The 24,750-nt window shown below is 57.2% G+C and overlaps 2 long non-coding RNA genes across 4 annotated transcripts; one reads left to right on the forward strand and one right to left on the reverse strand.

Moving 5' to 3' along the window:
• Positions 1-667: 667 nt before the first annotated feature.
• Positions 668-9,769, forward strand: LOC149123626 (uncharacterized). 2 transcript variants are annotated; one of them, XR_016216326.1, is made up of 2 exons: positions 668-7,166; positions 7,618-9,769. It is a non-coding gene; the product is annotated as an uncharacterized LOC149123626 (long non-coding RNA). The 2 variants fall into 2 exon arrangements; XR_016216325.1 differs by having other exon boundaries at positions 668-4,918.
• On the reverse strand, positions 7,930-24,395 carry LOC138844432 (uncharacterized). Of its 2 annotated transcripts, none has more exons than XR_011380274.2 (2): positions 23,458-24,395; positions 7,930-10,310 (listed from the first exon to the last, which is right to left on the reverse strand). It is a non-coding gene; the product is annotated as an uncharacterized LOC138844432 (long non-coding RNA). The 2 variants fall into 2 exon arrangements; XR_016216324.1 differs by lacking the exon at positions 23,458-24,395 and adding an exon at positions 11,283-13,078.
• Between the last annotated feature and the right edge of the window lie 355 nt (positions 24,396-24,750).

A 24,750-nucleotide genomic window follows, 5' to 3' on the forward strand; every position in this document is an offset into this window, starting at 1 on the left:
AGCCAGGAGCCAGGAGCTTCTTCTGGGTCTCCCACACAGATGCAGGGGCCCAAAGACTTGGGCCATCTTCTACTGCTTTCCCAGGCCATAGCAGAGAGCTGGATCGGAAGAGGAGCAGCTGGGACTAGAACTGGCGCCCATATGGGATGCTGGCACTGCAGCCTGGGACTTTAACCCACTGAGCCACAGCGCCAGCCCCTTGGCCTTCTATTTCTTGTGTGCAGCAAAGAACTTGACAGCCATCACGTGTCCCTTGCTGGGGGGCTAGTCCGTGTGGTATGAAATCCAGTCCGAGAGGGGAAGCCGACATCCGAAGCTGCCTTCCCAGCCCCGCCTGGCTGGGTGGCGATGGGGTGTGGGTGACACCGCGGGACTCGGGCAGTGGAGCAAGTGCAATTATATCTCCAGTGCAAAGCAGCTGGGAGGTCATGATGGGGCTCTGGCCCCGGCACCCAGACACTTAGCTCCCTCGTCTGCAAGCTGGCTGAAGGTGAAATGAATGACGTAGGCCAAACTCTGGCACCACTCTCAGTTCTTTGTGAGATGCCGGCCTGGCCTGTTGGTACATTCTCTTCATTAAACTGCTAGTGTGCTTACCGCTAAAAAGCAAAACAAAACCTAGCACACAACAGATGCCACACACATGGGTTTTAGGGTATTTGGGTTTCTTATTTTTTATTTTTTAAATTTTTATTTATTTATTTGAAAGGCAGAGTAAGAGAGAGAGGGGGAGAGACAAAGAGAAAGACAAAGAGAGGTCTTCCATCCACTGGTTCCCTCCCCAGATGGCTGCCACAGCCAGGGGTGGGCCAGGCTAAATTAAGGGCCAAGAAATTCATCTGAATCTCCTAAGTGGGTGGCGGGAGTCCAAGCACTCGAGTCGTCTTCCACTGCCTTCCCAGGCGTGTTAGCAGGGAGCTGGATCAGAAGTGCAGCAGCCGGGACTCGAACCAGGGTCTCAGGGGTCTCAGGTGGCAGCTTCACCTGCTGCGCCACAATGCTCACCCCATTACGGAGTTTTACTGGTAAGTCGAGAGAGAGCTGGACTGGGATCCCAGCTCTGCCACTTCCTCACTGGGTGATCGCAGGCTAATTGCTTGACCACTCTGGGCCCCAGCGCCTCCTCATTTGTAGAAGACAATAGTGTGAAACCCCTTCTAACTTACACGACGGGCCTGGTGAGGCTCATCTGGTCAGAAGTGTGGGGAGGCCCGTGCGTGTGCACACCGCTGTCTTGGCTAACGTGGAGGGTGACTTGCAAGATTCTTTGATACGGGGAGGCCCTGAACAATGCTGGGGCTCCCGACAGAGGGGCGAGGACCCCAGAGTGCAGCGAGGGCCGAGGAAGCACCACTCTTGTCCACGAGAAGCCCCTCTACCGCCTGGCAGCCATTCAACCAGAGGAAATGGAGACACAACCTCGAGGCATCCTTGGGCAAGACAGGGAGGGGTCAGCAAGTGAGGCAAGAGGCTCAGAGCTCAGCTGCTGATTGCAAACAGAGGCAGAGGGGCTGAGCGGCTGGGAGCCGGGGGCGGGGGGCAGCCTCCGCGAGTGCCAGCATTTTGGGTTCAGGCGGCCTCCCGGGGCCAAGGCTTCTCGAACGCCTACAGTCCAACCAGCAGCGCTTCCACGCCTTTGCATGGACGATAGCCGCTGAGGTTGCTGGAGCGTGCGGCGCCCGCCAGGCATTTTCTGACAACACTGCCGTGGACGGCCACGCCCTCGCTTCCATGAGCTCCACATCTGTAGGCTCAGCCGGCCGTGAAACAGAAATATTTGAAAGCACGATGTCTGTACTGGACAGGCAGACTTTTTTTTTTTCCCTTGTCATTATTCCCGGAACAATACACTGTCACAACAATTTGTGTAGCCGCTGTCTTGTCTTAGCTGTTGTAAGTAACCTGGAGATGGTTTCAAGTAGGCTGGAGCACAGGTGCAGGTACTAAGCAAATCCTGTACCACCTCTCTGCAGGGTCTTAAGCACCCCAGGATTCTGGCATCCACAGAGGGGCCTGCAGTCAGTGCCCCATGGTGAGGGGCATCTGTATTTTTCGGGTGCCCCTCACAGCGGCTCGACAAGGTAGGTCCTCTTAGCTTTTCTGCGTAATAAATGAAGTCCATGAAACACAGACAGGTTGAGTGCTTTGTCCAGGATCACAGAGGAGGTAAGTGCCAGAGCCGGGCTTGGGGCCCAGGCCCCGTGGCTCCAGGGCCCATCTTCTTAGCTACTCTTCGACTACCTCTTAGGCTGGAGCTGAGGATGGCTGGGCGGAGCCTGGCTTGAGAAGCACGGAGCAGTGAGCTCAGGGCTCGGCGTGGTTTTCCAGCAGTTTAATAATAATAATAAGAATAACGGTCACAGTAATAAGAATGGCCAATCTAGGGCCGGCGCCGCGGCTCACTAGGCTAATCCTCCGCCTGCAGCACTGGCACCCCGGGTTCTAGTCCCGGTCAGGGTGCCGGATTCTGTCCCGGTTGCCCCTCTTCCAGGCCAGCTCTCTGCTGTGGCCCAGGGAGTGCAGAGGAGGATGGCCCAGGTCCTTGGGCCCTGCACCCCATGGAGGACCAGGAGAAGTACCTGGCTCCTGCCATCAGATCAGCGCGGTGTGCCGGCTGCGGCAGCCATTGGAGGGTGAACCAATGGCAAAGGAAGACCTTTCTCTCTGTCTCTCTCTCTCTCACTGTCCACTCTGCCTGTCAAAAAAAAAAAAAAAGGCCAATCCAGTGTGCTTGGTGATGTCACCTGTCTAGCATGGGCTCTGGAGGGCTGACAGCCATTCCACGGGGCTGCCTGGCTAGTCACATCCTGACAGTGACCCTCAGTGCAAACCACAATGATGGGCGCTTTATCCACAGCAGTGCCAACAAGAGCATTTTTTGAGAGTTTGTTTCTTTACCACAACCCCCTGTAAACAATGTTTCACAATAGACACACACGCACGGAATAGGTACCCCCCCATACGCTGCACCTGCTAATCTGTTTCATTTTTTAATGCTGATCCTGACATGGATTTCATTGCACACGTGGAATCCTAGCGACTGCAGCTTTTGGCACGCTTTTACCGACTGTGGCAAACCTCCAGACACACCTCCAAGTGCTCCGAGAAGCAGGTGAGGGAAGGTATGTGAAGAGCCTACGGTCTGGACAACACACCAGCAGGGTGGGCGTTGTTAACCCACCTCGAGGGTGGGAACGGAGCCTCAGGGCGGAAGACCAAGCAGCTCCCACAACCACAGCAGCGAGGGCCACAGCAGGACTTGGGTCCAGGATGAGGTTCTCTTCCACTATCGCGCGCTGCCTCCCTGCAGAAGCCTGGCCTGCTGGGTGTGGCTTCCAAACAGGCTACTGGTCACAGCTCAGCCACTGGGGCGGAGGCCAGGCAGGCTGCTCCTGGAGCCTGGGAGAAGTCACCCTCCCTCAGCCCCTGGATCGGAGGCCATTTCCCCCTCCTCACTGTCGAACTTAAGCCAATGTCCATTTTCTGGGTGTTGACGGGGCACATGGCTCCTCCCTCAGCAGGGACATTCTCGCTGCAGGAACTGCACGGTGCCCTCTCTCACATCAGCCAGACAACTCCTAAGACGTCACCTCCCCACAGAAGTCATTGTAACCCCTGAACCAAAGGAGAACCCTCGTGGCTCTCTAGGGCACACCCCTTCTGCTGTTTCCCTTCCCTTCCCGCCCTGGTCACCGCTGACAACCCAAACCCTGCATTGCTCTGTCCATTTAGTCCCAGGAGCAGGAGTGCTCAGGGCTGGCTCCCAGCCCCAACCCAGCGCCTTAGCAAACAGCGGGTGCTCTACATGTTTGTGGAACTGATGCATGACTCAGGGCCAAGGATGTGGGGCGGGGCTGATGAACCTACCTTGATGGGTGACCACACAGGGAGGCAAAGGTGGATTCCGACTGTGGGTCAGGGGAGAGGGGGCCTCCCGGTGACTCCTGAGGGTGAGATGTCAAAGGTGGAGCTGTTTTAAGGAGGACAGAATCCCAAGGCTGTGCACAGACACCAATGCACAGGGCTGTAGCTCTGGGTCTGGGCCGACCGGACAGGTGGGAAGGACGCTGGGGCAAGTTGCAAAGGACTTCGAATGCCAGGCTGTTCCGGAGTGGCCTAAGAAGATCTGACTATGTATCACCTGTAGCTGAACCTGTGTGCACATATATGTGTATGTGTGTGTACATATGTATATAGTTTTAAACCTACGCCTTATTAGGTTTCCATTGTTCACAGGCACGAAAGGATTGAAAGTCTCCATTCCTACCCCCACCATACCCCACTCCCAACCCTCAGGGAAATTCGCGCCCCCCCAAGTCAAAGTAACCCGTGTTACTCTGTTCGGGATCTTGCTCCAGCAGACTCGCTTTTACAGCGAGCCCGCACTTGCTGGGCAGCTCGGGGTGGCTGGGGGCGATGGAAGCGGCTCCCCACCTACCAGAGGCGGGGCCTGTCTCTCACCGAGTCCAGGCGGCTCCTCGACTCTTCCGGCCCCGAAGTTCCTTTCGCTCCACCCTACCGCAGGTGGATTGAGTTGAGCCCGCCCACTTCCGCCCCATGAGCCAATGGGAGAGAATAGTCAAATTGTGCCACGCCCCCTGCCCCTTGCGACCACCCATGGTTGCGGAGCCGCCGCAGGCGAGCCTGGTGCGCGCTCCGAGTGCGCCCGCGCAGGTACGGAGCGCTTCTGCCCCGGGAGACCACTTAGAGACTGCAGGAGCCTGTGCAACAGGTGGTCCCTAAGCCGCTGCCGCTGGAACCGCAGACTGGGGCTCGGAGGATCGCTGCAGGCCCGCTGGCCTGGCCTCCGCGCCGAGCCCCTCCCTCTCGCCCTCGACTCCAGTCACCTGCTCGTGTCGCCAGTGGTGAAGGCAGAGAAATCAGTACCTGCCACCTGTCCCCGCGGTGGCGGAAAGGGGTAACGCAAGGGGTCCCTGCCCAGCCCTGGTGGGAAATAGCATTCGTTTGGGACTAGACAGACCAGGAGTCGAATCCTGGTTTTCCCAGTGAATTGAATCTTGCTCCCTTCAAGGCTAAAGAATCCCAAGGTTGGCTATGAGAATGCCACGAGTTAAGGTTGATAAGGCACTGGGCACAGAGTCAAGCTGTGACCGTGGAACTCCTAGAACCCAGTTCCGTCATCTGTCCTCTGGCTACAGCAGTAAGGTCTGCCGCCTGCCCTACAGGACTGCCATGGGTCCAGGTGACGGTGACATGTTTATAAACAAAAACATGACGCCCTTGTTTAATTAATGATGGGCTGACGCAGCTCCCTGGGAAAAGCATGACGTTGGCCTCTGGCTCTGCCTTCTGTTTGCTGTGCGACCTTGAACAAGTTTTCACCAGTTGGAGGGCCAGCTTCTTCTCCCGTGGGGGCAGGGCCAGCACTGGTAAGATGGGGTGCAGAAGACACTGTGGTGTCCGCATCGCACATCCGAGCGCTGCTTCGACTCCCAGCTGCTCCACTTCCCATCAGGTCCCTGCGAGTGCACCTGGGAAGGCAGTGGGAGACGGCCCAAGTGCTTGGGCCCCTGCACCCACGTGGGAGACCCCGGTGGAATTTCAGGCTCCTGGCTCGGCTTGGTCCAGGCCTTGCCATTGGGGGCATTTGGGGAGTGAACCAGCAGGTGGAAGATCTCTCTGTCTTTCTGTCATTCTGCATTTCAAATAAATAAAAATGTGCTGATATCCTACTGAAACGTGCAGATATATGGATGTTATGTCAAACATTGACATGTATGTTATACATGTATATGTGTGTGAGGAGGTGTGGGTTTGCACACCAACAGAGCAGCTGTCAGCAAGCAGGGCAAATCCAGCCTGCTTTTCTATGACCCAGAAGCTAAGAATGGTTTCACATTTTTATTTTTATTTTTATTTTTTTTTACAGGCAGAGTGGACAGTGAGAGAGAGAGACAGAGAGAAAGGTCTTCCTTTGCCGTTGGTTCACCCTCCAATGGCCGCCGCGGCCGGCGCACCGCGCTGATCCGATGGCAGGAGCCAGGTACTTATCCTGGTCTCCCATGGGGTGCAGGGCCCAAGCACTTGGGCCATCCTCCATTGCACTCCCTGGCCACAGCAGAGAGCTGGCCTGGAAGAGGGGCAACCAGGACAGAATCTGGTGCCCCAACCGGGACTAGAACCCAGTGTGACGGCGCCGCAAGGCGGAGGATTAGCCTAGTGAGCCGCAGCGCCGGCAGGTTTCACATTTTTAATGGCTAAAAGAACCTGGTAGGAAATTCACATGTCAACGACCCTGGATAAACTTTCCCCGGGACCCAGCTATGCTCATTAGTTTACATGTTGTCTGGAAGGGCTGGACCTGCAAAGCCTAAAATATTAGCTACTTTACAGAAAGCATTTCACCCTGGGGTAGGTGAACTCCAGCAAGACACGTAAGAAATACCTCACTTTGGGCCACTGCTGTGGCACAGCAGGTTGGGCTGCTGCCTCTGGCGCTGGCTTCCATGAGTGCTGGTTTGAGTCCAGGCTGCTCCATTTCTGGTCCAGCTCCCTGCTAAGGCATCTGGGTGGGCAGCAGATGATGGCCCGAGTGCTTGGTCCCCTACTACCCACGCAGGAGACCTGGATGGACTTCCCCGGCTCTGCCTTCAGCCTGGCCCAGCCTTGCCTGTTGCAGCCATTAGGGGAATGAACCAGCAGATGGAAGATCTGTTTTTCTCTCTCTCTCCCTCTCTTGCCTTTCAAATAAATAAATAAAACTTTTTTTAAAAAAGGCAGAACTTAACGTTGGGAGAGGAGCGCCGGGGTGTATTAAGAACAACATGTACTTCTCCCTGTGTGTCTTGCTCTCTTTCAAATTCTTACTATGGTAATACATAAAGCTTAAATTTAAAATGAATATTTAAACATAATGACTAACTAAAATAAAATAGGTTAAAACTTGAACTTCATTTATCATCTCACCAGGGGCAGCCCAGTAGAGCCTGCTGGGCCCATGTGCTGGAATTTTCTGGGGAAAACCAGAGTCTGGTTTGCTCTAGGATCTGCAGGGAACATTTCCACATTTCCAAGCCTCGACAAGGTCACCTCCAAGAGCAGGGGCCGTCCAGTGGCTGCAAGCATGCTCGACGCCACGCTGAGGGCAGGGTTCCGGAAGCCCCTGGGTGGCTGTCCCCAAGCATCAGAGGTGACTAGGGACTCTGGTGAGTCACTCCTCCCAGCCACTTGCCCTCTCCCCCACAAGGACAGACGGCTGTTCAGAGAGCAATGGCTGTCCCCTCCTTGGCCTGCCGGCCAGCCCGTCCACACCCACACCCACACCCACACCCACACCCACACCCACACCCACACTTCACCCACTGCCCCGAGGGCTTCTGGCCTTGGGCAGCCTTAACTCCTGACTCCAGCTTCCTGCCAGTGCACACTCTGGGAGGCAGAAGTGATGGCTCAAACACCCGGATTTTCTTGCCACCTGTACAGGAGACCTGAGCTCCGCCCGGCCCTGGCTAGTGCAGGCATTTAGGGATGGAACCAGCAAACAGGAGTGCTCTGTGTGTGTGTGTGTCTCAAAATTTCTATTTGTTTTTCATTTTATTTGTAAGGTATAGAAAAAGAGACTGACAGGAATCCTCCATTGACTTGTTCTCTCCCCAGACGCCCATGGTAGCCAGGGCTGCGCCAGGATGAAGTCAGGAGCCAGGAGCTCAGGACGAGCCTCCTGCAGGCGGCAGGAAGCCAGGTCCCCGAGCCATCGCCTGCTGCCTCCCTGGGTGCACATTAGCGGGAAGCTGGAATCAGAAGCAGAGCCAGACCCTGAGCTCAGGCACAACAACATGGGATGCAGTGGACCCAGGGACATCTTAGCTGCTCCACCAGATGCCGGCCCTCCCCCTCTCTGTCTCTCAAATTAAAAAAAAAAAATCTAAAGTGGTGACGATGGTGATCAATATTGCGACTCTACTTAAAGATGGTTACAGTGTTTCATGTATATTTTAATGCAATTTTAAATTCATTGGTTAGTTTGTTTTTTTTTTTTTTTTTTTTAACTAGCAGAATGCTTGGGACAGAGGGAGCCCCCAGTAAGGCCAGCTGTTGCTATTTTCACATTAGCCACTCTGGGAAAGACTGGGTGGGAGAAGGAAAATAATGAACCTGCCCCAGGTTCCACCAGCCATGGGCTGGACCAGTAGACAGGACAAGAGCCACAGCCAGCCCATCAGGGTTTCACCCAGCCGCTCCGTGGCTGCTGTGTGACTTCGGGCTGGTTAGCTTCCCTCTCTGGGCCAGAATTTCCACGTCCGTGAAACAGGGAAAGCACCAAGTCATTGGTGGACAGGCGGATTGGAAGAACAGAGTAGAAGGGCACTACACCCGCGTCTGCTCCCGCTCTTCCTCCACTCGGCCACGGTAGAGACGGGCCAGTGAGTACACCGCCTTCCCGGGCTGCTGCCGGCTGGCAAAGAACCAGAGACATTGTCGTTGGCAGAAGGGCCCTTGCCGTCCCTCCAGGGCCTTGGCTGTAGTCAGGGAGATACCCAGAGCCGTGAACAGAGAGGCAGAAACAAAACCACAGTGCGAAACGCCAGCCACGAGGATTTGTGTGCAGAACTGTAGGTCTGGGTGGCTTCCAGGACGCCACAGACCGCAGTGGCAAGAGAGGGCGCTGGGCCACCCCAGGGAGCAGGACCTGGACCCTGCACCCCAGCCCTGTCTGGTGCCCTGGCACCTTCGCACGGTGAGTACGTGATCTCCCACGCTCCACCTTAGCCCTCCCCAACTCCACGTCATCTGGATGCCCCGCCCACTCGCTGTTCCTGCCTCTGCTCCCCTCCTCCATGGGGCCCCTCCACCCCCTGGAGCACCCCACCCGCCTTAGTCTCGCCAGCTCATCTCCCATAGCCCTGCATTCATCCCTGTGGCTGCCGTCCCACGGGCCTTGCCAGGATCTGTGCAGGAGCAGCTGGGGTCTGCTCTCTGTGCACTTCCGGCAGAGAACTCACAGGAAGTGATGAGAACCCGGACACGGAGCGTTGGCTTGAGGTCTGGACCAAGGCTGGAAGGGAAAACACGAAGCAGAGCAGCCCGGGGTGGCCCCCAGAGCACCTGCACTGGACCCCGGAGTTTGCCAGTGTGCGATGTCTCCGCGTGCTGGGAGCTGAGCCAACATCACCTCCAGGGCACAACAACTGATCTGGGTGGTTTCTGATTGATTTCATGTCTTCCCTCTCCCAGAACAAGGATGTATCTTGCATACTTTCTTTGAAGGGTTCCTTGCGTGTGTTGCAACTTTCCAAAACTGAGTCTTGCTCTGTGTCCTGCGTTGGGCTTTCTCTGCCCTCGCTGCCAACCCCACATCGAGGCTGCTGTTCCTTGTGGCTCCCCCGGTAACCCAGCCCAGATCTGCTACGTTGGCCACTGACCCAGTGATCAGTGCGATCTCTGCCTGTGATCCAGTGACCGCCCCTGCCATGTCGTCTCGCGGACATTGGGGAGAGACTTTCTGGGATGACAGCCAAACAGTGGCTTGGCTGGATCATGACGCAAGCCCAGAGTTAACGTTGCTAAACCCCGCCCAGTCACTTCCAGAATCCGCATGTCCGCAGCAGGGCTGGGGAACCTCCGTCTCCCCACGTCCCCGGCACTTGAGAATACTGGCCTTTCCAATCTGTCACGGGTATGAAATTGCATCGCACTCTCCTCGTAGTGGTCGCCTGCTGGGTTGTAAGCGTGAGAGGGCGGCGCCCACACAGAAGGGACTGCCGTGTCCCGCGTCCTGCTCTGTGCCTGCCGCTGTTCCGCCTTCCCAATGCATGGATGCATCGCTCCCGTGAGCAGCCCTCCTGCGCCTCGGCCTGACCCCTGGGGAGGGGAGACGCTGTCACAAGTGAGCAAAACAGGAAGAGTCACTCCACTAAGGTTTCAGAAGCTGCTGGCCAAGCAGAGATTCCCCAGGGACTCCCAGAAGCAGCTGGAGGGAATGTGAGGGGGTGGCCATTCCCACAGAGTCAAAGGCATGCCCTTGGTTGCAGAGACGGGAGCCCGCGTTCATCCAGAGAACAAGGGCCCGACTGAGATAGGCGAGGCTCGGTTAGGACGTGGACATCACAGGACGAGGACATCCACAGGGCAGGCAACAGCTGCGGCCAGATGGTGGCACTGGACAGATCTTCCTCACGTGTTGTTATTCTTTTTAAACTTTGAGATAGAATAGATGCCACGTGCCTGTGAACTGTCCTAACCCAGAGTCTCCCGGGCGGGGGGGGGGGGGGGGTTGGAGGCTGGAACAGAACCACTGAGGGTCAAGGGTCTGGGAGAAGCTTTTCTGTCGGAAGGCTCCGCTTGCTGATCTGTAAAGGGAAAACAGTAACAGCGCCTGCCTCATGGAACCCAAACTGATCTATGGAGACTGCTTCGGGTGCTGTCCACTGTTTACTAAGCACTCGGTGGATGCTGGCTTTGAAAGCCTTGCCTGCAGGCTGGTGCTGTGGCGTAGTGGGTAAAGCCACTGCCTGCAGTGCCGGCATCCCATATAGGAGCTGGTTTGAGTCCTGGCTGCTCCACTTCCGGTCCAGCTCTCTGCTGTGGCCTGGGAAAGCAGTAGAAGATGGCCCAAGTGCTTGGGCCCCTGCACCCATGTGGGAGACCTGGAAGAAGCTCCTGGCTCCTGGCTTCAGATCAGTGCAGCTCTGGCTGTTTCAGTTATTTGGGGAGTAAACCAGCAGAATGGAAGACCCCACCCCCGCCGCCTTTCCTTCTCTCTGTGTAACACTGCCTTTCAAATAAATAAATAAATCTTTTAAAAAAGAAAAAAAAGAAAGCCCTGCCTGGGGCTCCTGTGGTACTGATGAGAGGCAGGAGCGTGGGAAGGGGCACACAGCCTGGCCTCCCTCTGACGCACCTTCTACCCACGGTCTCACTTCTCTGGCTCCCACCGGGGCTCTCGTATAAAGTATCTACGCATGTACCCTCATTCATTCATTCAACAAACTCTTACAGTAAGCACGGAGGACCTTCAGAATAAATCTGAGCAAGCCCCTGCCCTCAAGGGCCCTGCAGGCGCTGGGGACACAGACACTGCGCAGAGCGATGGGGCTGTGACCAGGGCAACCCAAGCCACCGAGTCTGTCGCCTCCCACCCCTTCCGCTCTCCGTCCCTTCCCTACCAGCTCTGTTTGAGACTCACTTTCCACACCCGGGAAGGGGGACTCACAGAGATGCTTTCAGGGTCAAGAGAGCCAATGGATTTGTGGGAAGAACTTTCTAGACCGAGTGCATCTAGGCGGATGGCTATCGTAGGAAAAAGCAGAGGCTTCCCTTACAGGGTGGCTGGCGGGTTCTCTCCTGCAGGGCGGTTGGCAATCCCGCGGTGCAGCAGGTGAGACGCTGGGTAGAACACCCGCGTCCCGTAGCGCAGTGCCTCCGTCTGAGTCCTGGGTCCTGGCTTCAGGCTGGCCCAGCCCTGGCTGCTGGGGGTACTTGGGAAGTGAACCAGCAGGTGGGAGGAAGAACTCTGCCTTTCAAATCAAGACAGATAGATAAAATAAGGGAAAACATTAAAAAGGAAACGGTTCTACTTCAGTGGGCAGTGCTCTGAGCAGCCCAGCCACCGCGCACGGAGAGGGAGGGGGCCGTGGGAGGTGAGGGCGGGGCTGAGACACGGCTGCTAAGAGCCACCTTCTCACCGCCTCACCTCACACAGACCCAGAGCTCAAGGAGCTGAGAGGCTGGGCGAGGAGGGCCACTGCCTCCACAAAGGGGCAGCTCCGTCAGTGGTCGGACGAGGCTGCTGGACACGCGTGGGAAATGCGGTTGCTTCGATAACACGCACACGGGGCTGGCGTTGTGGTGCAGCAGGTTAAGCCGCAGCATCCCATGGGGAGCTCCAGGCTGAGGCCCGGCTGCTCCGCTTCCGGCCCAGCCCCTGCTACTGAACCTGGGAAAGCAGCAGCAAACGGGCCTTGTGCCACCGTGTGGGAGACCCGGATGGAGTTCCTGGCTCCCGGCTTTGACCTGGCCTGACCTGACCTGACCATCATGGCCGTTTGGGGAATGAATCAGTGGTTGGAAGAGCTGTCTCTGTCTCTCCTTCTCTCGTTGTCACTCTGCCTTCTGGATAAATAAAGTAAATCTTAGCAAAAAAATTTTTTTAAGAAGACAGACTTGTCTTTCCTTCTCACGTCTGATACTCACTCTGGGGCTGGCCCGGCAGCTCTGCAGGGCTGGGCAGGCCCCAGGCTCCTATTCTGCTGCTCAGCCAGCCCTGAGCGTTGCCCTGTTCACATATTCTCAGCCACAAAATGGCAATTGATCCATTTGTTATTCCAGACACAGGGGAGGGAGAAAGAAGGGGCTGGCACACTCCCTGCCCAGGAAGGGCATCCGCTCACCAGCCTCCGAGATTCGCCCGGATGCTGGGCCACCGTTCCTGGTGCTCACGCCCCTGTGTGGTCCCTCCCATGTTGAGTAGGGACTATCAGGGTCACCAACTAGATATTTTGGGGGAGAAAAATAGAGTGTGCCTTGCATGGCAAGGTGATGGAAGAAGTGGCACCGTGCACCTGGCTGTCTCTAGGACCACTCATTCCAGGGGAGGCCATAGCCGTGTCTTGAGGACCCTCAGGCAGCCCCACAGAGAGGTGGCCAAGGCCGGGGGCTCAGGCCTCTCACCCGGGAAGGAGGCCCTGCAGACCCAGGCAACCTCTCACGGCCTTTCAGAATGAATGCTCACCAACTGACTTCACAAATGAGGCAGAACCGCCCAGGTCAGCCGCCCCAGCCTCCTGCCCACAGGATCTGTGTGAGACCAGGAACGTCTGCTGTGTTTCGAGGTGTTAGGGCTGGGGGAAATCCGCCGGGCAGCGATAGGGAGCGAGCACAGGCCACCTCAGAAGGCAGGCGTCCTCTTCCTAACATTAGTTTAAAAATATTTTTTAAAGGACTTATTTATTTGTTTGAAAGGCAGAGTTACAGAGAGGCAGAAGCAGAGAGAGAGAGGCCTTCCATCTGCTGGTTCACTCCCCAAATGGCCACCTTGGCTGGCGCTGCGTTGATCCCATCGGAAGCCAGGAGCCAGGTGCTTCTCCTGGTCTCCCATGGGGTGCAGGGCCCAAGCACTTGGGCCATCCTCCACTGCCTTCCCAGGCCACAGCAGAGAGCTGGCCTGGAAGAGGGGCAGCCGGGACTAGAACCCAGCGCCTATATTGGATGCCAGTGCCTCAGGCAGAGGATTAACCAAGTGAGCCATGGCACTGGCCCCAGTAAATTAATTAAAAAAAAATAAGACAGATCCTTTTCTTTTCTTTTTTTTTTTTTTTTTTTGACAGTTAGAGTGGACAGTGAGAGAGAGAGAGAGAGAGAGAGAGAGAGAGGTCTTCCTTTGCTGCTGCTGCCGGCGCACCGCGCTGATCCGATGGCAGGAGCCAGGTGCTTGTCCTGGTCTCCCATGGGGTGCAGGGCCCAAGCACCTGGGCCATCCTCCACTGCACTCCCGGGCCACAGCAGAGAGCTGGCCTGGAAGAGGGGCAACCGGGACAGAATCCGGCGCCCTGACCGGGACTAGAACCCGGTGTGCCAGCGCCGCTAGGCGGAGGATTAGCCTAGTGAGCCGCGGCGCCGGCCCAGATCCTTTTCACTGATATCACAAAACCACGTGTAGCTGCAAGGGATTCTGGGAAATGTGTCTGGGTAGCCATGTGCCCAGGTAAAACATCTACATCTGAGCTGCTCTGTTGACTTGTATCCGTACAATCCCCGTGGAACACACTCCCGCGGACGTCTTTGGGGACAGTGTTCTGCCTACTGCCTCGCTGAAGCTTGTACATGAATGTCCATAGCAGCTTTGACTGTAAAAGCCAAAAAGTGGCTAAATCGCCTTCCAGGGATGAATGATTGAACAACTGGTGGCAGAGCAACGGTAATGGGATACTATTCAGCAACAAAAAGGAATGATCTAGTGATATGCAACTGGGGTGCACCCTAAGAAAATGATGTTGAATGGGTGGAAGACCTCTCTCTCTCTCTCTGTGTGTGTGTGTGTGTGTGCACACGCATACACTTCTGCCTTTCAAATAAATAAATCAATCCTTTTTAAAAATGATGTTGAATGAAACAGACCAATCTGTTTTTAAAAAGTATTTACTTTCATTTTATTTGAAAGACAGAGAGACATAGAGAGCCATGCAAGAGAGGTCTTCATCTGCAGCTTCATTTCGCCAAAGCCGATGACCGCCAAGGCCGGGCCAGGCCGAAGCCAGGAGCTAGGAACTCCATCCAGGCCTCCCACGTGGGTGGCGGGGGCCCAACTGCTCCAGCCAGCCCTGTTGCCCTCAAAGTGTGCGTGAGCAGGAGCTGGATCCGAAGTGGGGGAGCCAGGACTCGAATCAAGCACTCTGCTACGGGCTGCAGGCACCTCAAGTGGCTCCTTAACCTGTGTGCCAAACATGCTCGGAAACAGGCCGGTGTGGAGCTCACACTGCACGGGTCCGCTTCCGCAACACCTGGGAAAGGCAGCATGGCGGAGACGGGCACTGGAGAGCGGCTGCTAGGGGTCAGGAGGTGGCCATGGGGGGAGGACCGTGCAGCGATGGCACGTGCACACACACGCACACACACACACAGATGGATGCATTTGACTGGTGGGGGCTGAATAAGCTCTGGGCGTTGCACTAATGTCAACTTCCTGGTTTTGATATCAGATTCCAGTTACGCAAGACACTGATGCTGGAGGAGCCTAGGTGAAGAGGGCACTGGCCTCTGCACTTTGAACTCCGCCACTTCCCCTCAACCGGTACTGAGAAACTGATTTTTAAAAAGTGCTGGACTCCCAGCCTGGAGACCTGGTGTCTGTTCTAGACCTGATTCTTGTCTGCTTTTCTTTTTTCTTCTACTTGGGAGGGAGAGAGGGGGAGAGGGGAAGAGGGGGAGAGGGGGAAAGGGAGAGAGGGAGAGAGAGAGAGAGAGAGAGAGAGAGAAATCTTCCAACCACTGGTTCGCTCCCCAAATGACAACAGCCAGGGCTGATCCTGATTCATTCTAAACTTGCTGGGAAGCTTCAGAAAATCCCTTGGCATCTCTAGGACTCTATTAACCCATCTGTGAAATGGGGGCTTTGGCTTATGCCACAGGTGTTCAGTTGTTTATGTTTGAGAATAAAGTCCTTTGTGAAAACAAAACAAAACAAAAATACCGGGAGCAGGCATTGTGGTAGAGCAGGTTAAGTTCCTACCTGGGATGCCTGCAACCCGTGTAGGAGCACAGGGTAGAGTCCCAGCTTCCCCGCTGCTGGTGTAGGATCCCTGCCACCCACGTGGGAGACCCCGATGGAGTCCCGGGCTCCTGTCTTTGGCCTGGACCAGTTCCAGCCACTGTGGCCATCTGGGGAGTGAATAAGCAGATTGAAGATCTCTCTCTCTCTCTCTCTCCCCCTCTCCCTCTCTCTCTCTCCCTCTCTCTGTCACTCTTTCAAATAAAACTTTTTTTAAAAGAAGATAGTTAAGCTTAAGTTGGTGCAAAAGAGGCTGGTGCTGTGGCGCAGTATGTTAAGCCTTCTGCCTGTGGCGCCAGCATCCCACATGGGCGGGCGCCGGTTCATGTCCCGACTGCTCCTCTTCCAATCCAGCTCTCTGCTTATGGACTGGGAAAGCAGAGGAAGACGGCCCAAGTGCTTGGGCCCTTGCATCCACATAAGACACCCAGATGAATCTCCTGGCTCCTGGCTTCAGATTGGCCCAGCTCTGGCCATTGTGGCCATTTAGGGGATGACTCAGCAGAGGGAAGATCTTTCTCTCTCTTTCCGTCTCTCTGTAACTCTGTCTCTCAAATAAATAAGTAAATAAATCTTTTTTTTTTTTTGAGGTTGGTGCAAAAGAAATTGAAGTCCAAACATAGTTTTCCATAATTTCCATGAACTTCTTGAAAGATCCTTCTATGCAGGGCTGGCACTGTGGTGCAGCAGGTTGAGCCACTGTCTGCAGCCCATGTGGGCACAGGTTCAAGTCCCAGCTGTTCCACTTCTGATCCAGCTCTCTGCTGTGGCCTGGGAAAGCAGTAGATTATGGCCCAAGTCCTTGGGCCCCTGCACTTGCATGGGAGACCTGGAAGAAGCTCCTGGCTTTTAGCTTCAGACCAGCCCAACTCCAGCCATAGCAGCCATTTGGGGAATGAACCAGCAGGTAGAAGATCTCTCTCTGTCTCTCCTTTCTCTTTCTCTCTCTCTGTAACTCTGAGTTTCAAATTAATTAATTAAAAAACATTATATGCATGAATTTCAAAAACCTTTTGCACCAAAGTAAATTTGCATTTTAATTCCATTTTATTACAAACTTAAAATTTTTTTAAAAATTGCATTGAGAGGCAGAGAGAGATAGAGCTCCCATCTGCTGGCTTTCTCCCCAACGCCTGCAATAGCCGGGGCTGGGCCAGGCAAAGTTGGAATCTGGGAATACCATCCAGGTCTCACAGGTGAGCAGCAGGAACCCAACCGCCCGAGCCATCAGTGCTGCCTCAGAGGGTCTCTGTGAGCAGGCAGCTGAGTCGGGAGCTGAGCCAGGAACGGAACCAGTGTGGGACCTGGGCGTTTGTTTTTTTTTTTTTTTTGTTTTGTTTTTGTTTTTTTTTTTTTTTTTTTTTGACAGGCAGAGTTAGACAGTGAGAGAGAGACAGAGAGAAAGGTCTTCCTTTTTCTGTTGGTTCACCCCCCCCCCCAAGTGGTCGCTATGGCCAACCTGCATGTTGCTGCTGGTGCATTGTACCGACCCAAAGCCAGGAACCAGGTGCTTCCTCCTGGTCTCCCATGCGGGTGCAGGGCTCAAGCACTTGGGCCATCCTCCACTGCACTCATGGGCCACAGCAGAGAGCTGGCCTGGAAGAGGAGCAACCAGGACAGAACTGGCACCCCAACGGGGACTAGAACCCGGGGTGCCGGTGCTGCAGGCAGAAGATTAGCCTAGTGAGCCGCTGCGCCGGCCAGGGACCTGGGTATCTTAATCACTAGGTCAGATCCTGCCCCTCCATGAACTCCTTTGCACTCCTTTAGCTAGGTTGCCTGGGATCCCAACCCAAATACACTGCTTGTATTCAAATCCTCATCTCTGGATCTCCTCCTGATTCAAACCATGTTAAAATCCTAAATGCAAAACAAGTGCCGGCTGTGGCCCCCGGAGGCAGTTGGTTGGTGACAGTGGAGCCACACGCCGGTGGCCGAGCTGAGTACATCCTGAGAAGGCAGAGGATCAGCAGCAAATCCCAATGGGAGCGGGAACCTCGGGAACCAAGGCAGGGGAGGTGGGACCCCGAGACCCCAGCTCTGTCCCCACGCACGCGTCCTGGTGAGCACGTCACTCAGTGGCAGCTCTGTCCTATCTTTCCTCCTCACCCAAGCCCAGGTTCCTCTTTGGACTAAGAAAAGGAGCCAAAAAGGACTGTGGTCACTTTCTTATCGGGCTGTGGTGGAGGCAGCGGACATGTGTGAGGCCCCAAGTGAGGTCCCCAGCTCCGCTGAGGGCCACCACAGGGCACCCCCCAAACTCTGAGCCAGACAAGGGAAGGAGCCCAGGGGCGGGCCCGAGACACGCTGGACTGCGTGGTCCTGGGGGGGGGGGGTGGGAGGCGCACGAGGCAGGGAGCCCAGCTGCCGCCCGTTGCATGCTTTCCCCAGGAAGTCTTCACCCTGGAGTCACTTCAGAATTTCCCTCTGCATTTCTCCGACAACACCCATACCCCAGCACCATGGGACAGGATATGCACAAGGCCCTGGTAAACCACAAACCATAAACAACTAGGCTGTGCAGCTGCAAGCGATTAATCCAGAGCCGTCTAGAAGGCAAAGCCCTGTCCTCACCCCAGACTGTGTCCCAGTGCCTAGCACACGACCCGCATCTCGGTAGGAGTTGGGTCGCTGCTCATTGAACCGACAGATGCGTGAGTGAATGAGGCTGTGAGAATCTCAAGATGTCACTGAACTCAGCCATCCCACCCAACCAACTGTCGTTAAGGAAGTCTAGGGGGAAAAGGCCGTGGAAAACGGAGTGAAGAGATAATGGGCACCTTCTAGATCTTTCTGAAGCCTCTCTGTGTGTGCCAGGAACTAGGCCAGGCACTGGGGAAAAAATACAGACTAGCAAGACAGCCTTTCCTGCTCACAAGAGCCCAGGCACAACAGGGAGCGACATTCCTGAGCGGAGCCCTTTCAAGGCCATGCACTTACTCCTCCTTCTAAGTTGAACCTCAGGGCCAGCGAGCGGGCGGTGCAGCAGGTTAGGCGGCCTCCAGCGATGCCAGTATCCCTCACGAGAGCCGGTTAGGGACCTGGCTGTTCCACGTCCCAGTCCAGCGCCCTGCTAATGTTAGAGACAGGAGCCGGTCTGGCAAAGACCACTGTGGGGAACTGGAAGTTAGCAAGATAAGAGAGCTGGAGATAAAGGCCTGGGCCTGGAGAGGGGAGGATGAGAGATTTTGGAACGGGATGCGCTCACACCACGATGTGCCCACATCACGATGGGTTCACACCACGATATGCCCACATCACGATGGGTTCACACCACCATGCGCCCATACCACCACGCACTTCCACCACGATGCGCCCACACCACCATGCGCTCACACCATGATGCGAGATCCCCTGGACGGTGAATAGCACTTGCAAGGCTCCTACGTAAAAAACGTCCCCGTGGCCCTGAACGATATAAAATCCCGGACCTCACTCCTCTTAAGCGGCTCCCTGCTCCGGAGTCCCTCTGTACGCTGCGGGAGCCTTATTTATCTCAGTCAACTTTGCTTGTTCTTCCTTGTCCGTGTTCTCATTCTTCAGGGCACAGAAGGGGAACCTGAATGGCTAGAACTACTGATGCCTGATCACTAATGCACCTAGGAAGGCTCAGGTACTTGGGCCCCTGTCACCCACGTGGGAGGCCCGGATGGAGTTCCAGGCTCTTGGCTTCGGCCTGGCCCAGCCCTGACTGTTGTGTCCATTTGGAGAGTGAGCCAGTGGATGGAAGACCTCTCTCTGTCTCTGCCACTTCCTCTCTCTCTCTTTGTAACTCTGCCTTCCAAATAAATAAGTCTTTAGAACAAAGTGAGCCTCAACTCTGTGGCTGCTCATGCTGGAGGTGGTGGGTGTACTCAGGGCAGGACAAGGACCCCAGCCCCCCGTGTTCACGTGCTGTGTGAACCCCAGCCCCCTTCCGTGTGGCTGGGGCCCTGACACCTAAAGCATTAGGGGCTGGGGTGCCGCCGGTTACACGTGTGCGCCTGCGTTGCATAAGCAGGACTCTCCTTGGGACGACCTTGCCGGCTTTGGCCAGGGAGCCCACGGGCCAAGGAAAGGAGGGAGGCCTCTGGCTGACAGCCAGCCAGAGCCTGGGGCCCTATTGCGTGAGACTGCCGGTGGAGCCTGCCCCAGCCGAGCCTGGGCTGAGACAGCAGCCCCGCGGCAACGCCTGCATCGAAGCTGCGGCCTGTGCTGACCCACGGAGATGAATGTGGGATATTCCAGGCATCCAACCTCGCTCCTGGAAAGTCCTCTTCCCATTCACCCCAGCGGCTGCAGCCAGGTCTCCTGCCCCGGCGTCCACATGGGGCCCCGCCCTCCTTCCCTATTGGTCCACCCAGATCCTGCGAGGCTGACTCCACCCCCCGGCTCCAGGGATTCAGCCAATCAGGTTCAGGGGTGAGCGTGCTGCCCAAGCGGGTGCTGTCAGAGCTAACTGCGCATTCCCGGACGATGCTACAGGGTTGAAGGAGAGAACCGCAGCTCTGGGGGCCATGGGGGCCACGGTGCAGGCGGCTGGCACAGCTGGCGCAGCAGTTAACTCGCACACATCCCGGATCCCAGCGCCTGGGCCTGAGTCCCTGCTCCGCTCCCTGGTCGCGGTTCCCCCTGGGGCTCCCCTGGGGGTGATGCGCTTTCTGTGTGCGTCCCCCTCTTTGTCCGCACTCTCATGCCCTGTTTCTCTGTGTTGCCACAGCCTTCCCAGCCTCATCTCCGGCTCCTCCTCCCCTCTTTCCGTTCCCTGGGGTCTCTGGCTCACTCCTCAGCCTCCCGGCCCCTTGCCCTAGCTCCTGGGCCCCTCTCTCTGCCCTGGGTCCCCCTGGGGCTCTCAGAGAAGAGCAGCTCCCCACAGACCCAGCAGGAAGTGCACCTCCCCTCTGCCCCTGCCAGCTGGCAGGGGGTGCTGTAGCCCTCCCTCCGCTGTTCACCCTGGGGGGCTGGGATCAAGCCCACTGCCTCACTTGCAAGGGGCTCTGAGGCTGCGGAGGAGGGGACGGGCTGCAGCTGGGGGGAGGGGACGCAGCGGAGAGAGCCCCGCTTTCACGGAGCACTGGGCCCTGGGAGACAGCGTGCAGGTCATAGTCTCTCTCCTTGAAGACAGAAGGAGAGCTAAGGACAAGGGGCTGGGGCTGGGGGTGGGGGCAGGGAGAACTGAAACCTGGGGTGGGGGGTGGGGGGAGAAGGTCTCTATAGAGGCGGGACTTCCAGCCAGGTGCATGGAACCACACCTCCCTTTTGCATGCCCTGAAGATATTTTTGCAGGCCCTGGGTGTGGTGTGTTAGAAAGTGACCTGGAGCCAGAGGCTCCATCTCCACCTTGCTGCTGGCCACCTCCCAGCAGGCACAGAGACCCGCTTGTATGGAACATTCTAGAGTGGGTGCCGCGATTAAAGGAGCTAGAGATTGGACCAACATTTGCTGACCTATTGCTAGCAGTCTAAATGACCATAAACGTGGCAGCTTAAAACAACACGGCTTCACCCCCCCACACCCCTGCCAACAGTGCTGTGGGCAGAAGTCCCACGTGACCGGCCTCGGGGGCTACCATCGAGGCATCCGGGGCTGAGGTCCTTTGTGGCTTCCAGAGGCCCCTCGAAACAGCAACACCACATCACTCTGGCCAGCCCTCCACATCACTCTGGCCAGCCCCCCGCATCACATCTCCCTCCGCCTCTTCTGCCCCCTCTGCCACAGGTAAGGTCATTAGCCCAGGCCACCAGGTAGCCCCGAGGAAACGGCCCTGCTTGAAGGTCCGCTAGCTAACAGCCTGAAGTCCTGGGGCCAGCGTGGTGGCGCAGCGAGTTTGGCCGCCGCTGGTCGGCCCGTGCGTGCCGTAGCAGAGCGCTGCTGCAAGTCCCGGCTGCGCCGCGTCCAGTCCAGCTCCCTGCTAATGCGCCTGGGAAAGCAGTGAAATATGGCCCAAGGAGGCCCTAGATGGGGCTCCTGGCTCCAGCCTGGCCCAGCCCTGGCTGTTGCGGCCATCTGGGGAGTGAACCAGTGGATCGCTCCCCTACACACCCCCCCATAACTCTGTCTTTCAAATAAAAAATAAATACATAAAAATTTAAAACAGCAACAGATTCAAATCCAGCCCTGACCTCCCCACTCCCTGACCTTGGGTCCTGCTCTCCTCCGCCCTGCTCATCCCGCTGAGCAGGGGTCCTGGGCAGGGGTCGCCACCCTAGCGCAGGCTCAAGGCCCGCTGGCCCCAGATCTGCTGCAGGGCCGTCCTGAAATCTTCCCACACAGGCCCAGGTGGCTCGGCTAATCCGCAGGGTCTCACTTTCAGTCTCTCTCTTCGTAGCAAACCATTTCTCCGTAGGACGGCCTGCCTCAAGCTCACCAACCAGGGAGCTTCTCAGGGGGCCTCAAGCCCCCTGCCGCCTTGTGGGGACTCCCAGCTTCCTGTGTCCCGCCCCCCACCCACACAGCAGCCCCACAGCCTTGGGCCTTCCTGCTTTCTGCAGAATCTGGCATTCTCTGCCCCCAACCCAGGCTACCATTCACCACCACCCCTACCCAGGCCTAGAGTCCACAGAGGCTGTGTGTTTCCTGCTAAAAAAAAAAAAAAAAAAAAAAAAAAACGGACTCCGGAGTGCAAATCCTGGCCTTGTCAGTTACCTGCTGCGTGCCCTTAGACAAGTTAATCACCCTCTCTGGGCTTCAGCCCCTTCATCTGTGCTATGGGTAAGACAGTACACTTGCTGGCTGAGTGAGGAGCCAAGAGGAGTCTGGGTACCTGGCCTATGCGGTACCTGGCTGCCAATACATGCAACCTCCAGGCCACAGCACAGGTGTGTGTGGTTCCCACAGGCCGTCTGTGATCCCCCGAGGCCCACCCCCACTTACCCTCACTCATCCACCAACTAACCCCTTACGGGGCCTCCTGGGTGCAGGCTGGGCTGGGCGGCTCTGCGGCCAGGGCCTCCTCTGGGCAGGAGCACTAGGATCTCCCCCTCTAACTTTCTGGGGCTCCCCAGGGCCTCCTTCCCCAGGACCTGAAGGGGCCAGGCCCCACCTGCCAGCCCACCGCCACCCCACCCCCCCGCCAGCCCTGCAGTCCTGAAGGACCCACGGGCAGGGAGGGAGGGAGGGAGGAAGCTGGGAGCCTGAGATGGACGTTGGATTCCGATTTGGTTTTGCTCCTCTGGGGCTGCCCTGTGCTGTGCACAAGCCGTGGCCCCTGGCCCTGTGACCCCGGGAATGCCGGACATTTCTGAATACTGCTAGGAGGGACGGGTGGAGGCCTCTCCCAGGCTCTAGAAGGTTCCGAGTTGTTTGCTAAAACCACAGCCCAGCAGAGGTGTGGGTGCGGATGGGGGTCTGGCAGGGACCTGGCTGTGATGGCTTGGGGCCCTTCAAAAGGAAAGCAGGGGAGGGGTAAGACAGGAACTGCGTCTCCCACGGCCACCGGGCTGGCTGCCGGGGACTCTCCCGTCCAGCCCTGTCTCTCCCCAGCTTCCTGCTCTGCGCCTCCCCTCCGGCCCTATCTTTCTCCTCCCGGGCCTCCTTGTGGGCCAGTCCCCTTTCTAACGGGCCAGGAGCTGCACTTGCTGAGTGTGGGGGAGACAATTTGGGGACCACACGCTCCAGGAGGGAGGTCCTGTCCTCATGAGGTCCCCAGGACCCCACCTGGGGGACTTCAAAAAGTGCGTAGAAAATGGAACTCAAAGATACGCTGATTTGGGTGCAAAAAAGCCCTTGAACTCCCTGCCTCGTTTTTTCATAAAATGCTTTTTTATGAGCCTTTTGAAGTCTCCTCCTGTGCATGGATTTAAAATCTTTGGGCACCAAAAGACATTTTTGTAAAAACCTTGTTTGTTCATTCCTACTCCAAAGGCAGAGAGACAGAAAGAGAGAGCCAGGCAGGGGTCTCTGCTGCCCCGAAGCCCTCAACAGCTGGGGCTGGGCCAGGCTAAAGCCAGGAGCCGGGACCTGCCCCTGGCTCTCCCGGGTGGGTGGCGGGGACCTAGGGACTCTCACCACCACCTGCTGCTTCCCAGCGGCTGCGTTAGGTGGAGTCGGAAGTGGAGTCACGTTCAAACTCCTCTACGGCATGCTGGCAACTTAACCGTCGCACCCGACGCCCGCCCTTCAGCGTATCTCTCGCTTGCATTTGCCACGAGCCTGTTGAAGCGCCCCTGTGGGATTCAGCAGCGTCGCCCCGCTTTTCCTGCACCCCCAGCCCCCTCTCCTCCCCAGAGACCTCACCCCCACCCCGGCCCTACCCTCCTCTTGAGTCCACTCCCCAGGGCGGCTGCTGCTGTTCCCGGCTCCTGTGTTTGCTCAGCTGCCTGGAGGGAGGCGGGGGCTGCGCGCCACCTCCTCGGCTGGCCCACAGCCAAGGTCAGCAGAGCCAGCCTCCTGGCCCTGGAGCCCTGGGGGCCAGCCAGGCTCCAGGCCTTCCAGACTAGGCCTGCGCTCTTTGTCCTTTGGCCCCACGGCCACATCCCTGCAGTGCTGCCAAGACAGATCCCGGAGGCCACTTTCCCTTGGCCCCTTGTACAGTCAGGGTTCAACCTGAGGGACAGATCCCGCAGGGGGCGGGAGAGGGCTGGGGGGGGCGGTGCTGGACTATGGGGCGACGGCTGAGGGGCTGGCCACCCCCATGCCCTCGACCTCATGCCCTCTGCGGGCCCCTCTGTGCTGAAAGAGCACACGTGCACAGGCTGCAGGGTTTAGGACGCGGCCGTCTGTCTGTCCATCCTCCCCGTTCGCCCGCTCGTTTCCTCACGCAGGCCTGTGCTGGGGACGAGGGATTCGGAGGCAGGCGGGAGCGGGGGCGGCCCCAGACCCGGGATTATGATACAGAGGGGAAGGTGAGCTGGGGAGGCTGGGCCCGTCCCAGAGGGAGGAGGGAAAGATGGGCGGTGTGGAGGGAGGATGGGCTGCTGGGGCCCCGGGGCCCTGCCGCACTGGCTGCACCTGCTCACGGCTGCTCGGCTGCTCGGCTGTTTCCTCCAACGCGGCCGGGCAGGAGGGGAGAGGAGGAGGCTCTCCTGAACCAGGCGCAGACACAGGAGGGCGTGGAATGCAGCCCGCACAGGTTTTCTAGGAAGACAAGGCAGGCGCAAGGAACAGCTGCCGGGGCTGCCCCTTCTTCTTCAGGGCCCCTCCCCTCGGTGGTGAGGCGCTGCCGGTGGGTTGCAGAAGCCCTGGGGGCCCAGAGCGCAGGCTGGACTAGAAAGACCGGGGTGCGCGTGCTGGCTCCTTCGTCCCACCCACCGGGCAGGAGAGAAGCCCAGCCCTGCTCTGCCTGCACAGGGCCACAGCTGCAGATGGGACCCCGCCCAGAGCCCAAAGTCCCCTTTGCCCGGAAGAGCGCATGCTCACAGGGGTTAGGCACTGGGATGTGCACATCTCTCTGCCCACCATAGGCTGAGGCCCTGCCGCCCTCCCCCATTCATTCATTCATTCATTCATTCCTTTGTGCAGGCCCAAGCTGGGCTTCACTGGGCAGGGGCACACCCACCTGTCCTCTCTATGCCCCACCTCTCCCCTACCCTTCCTTTAAGCCCTGC

The sequence above is a fragment of the Oryctolagus cuniculus genome, chromosome 11 (genome assembly GCF_051225735.1).
Source record: "Oryctolagus cuniculus isolate XC-2025 breed Fujian yellow rabbit chromosome 11, ASM5122573v1, whole genome shotgun sequence".
Classification (NCBI taxonomy): domain Eukaryota; kingdom Metazoa; phylum Chordata; class Mammalia; order Lagomorpha; family Leporidae; genus Oryctolagus; species Oryctolagus cuniculus.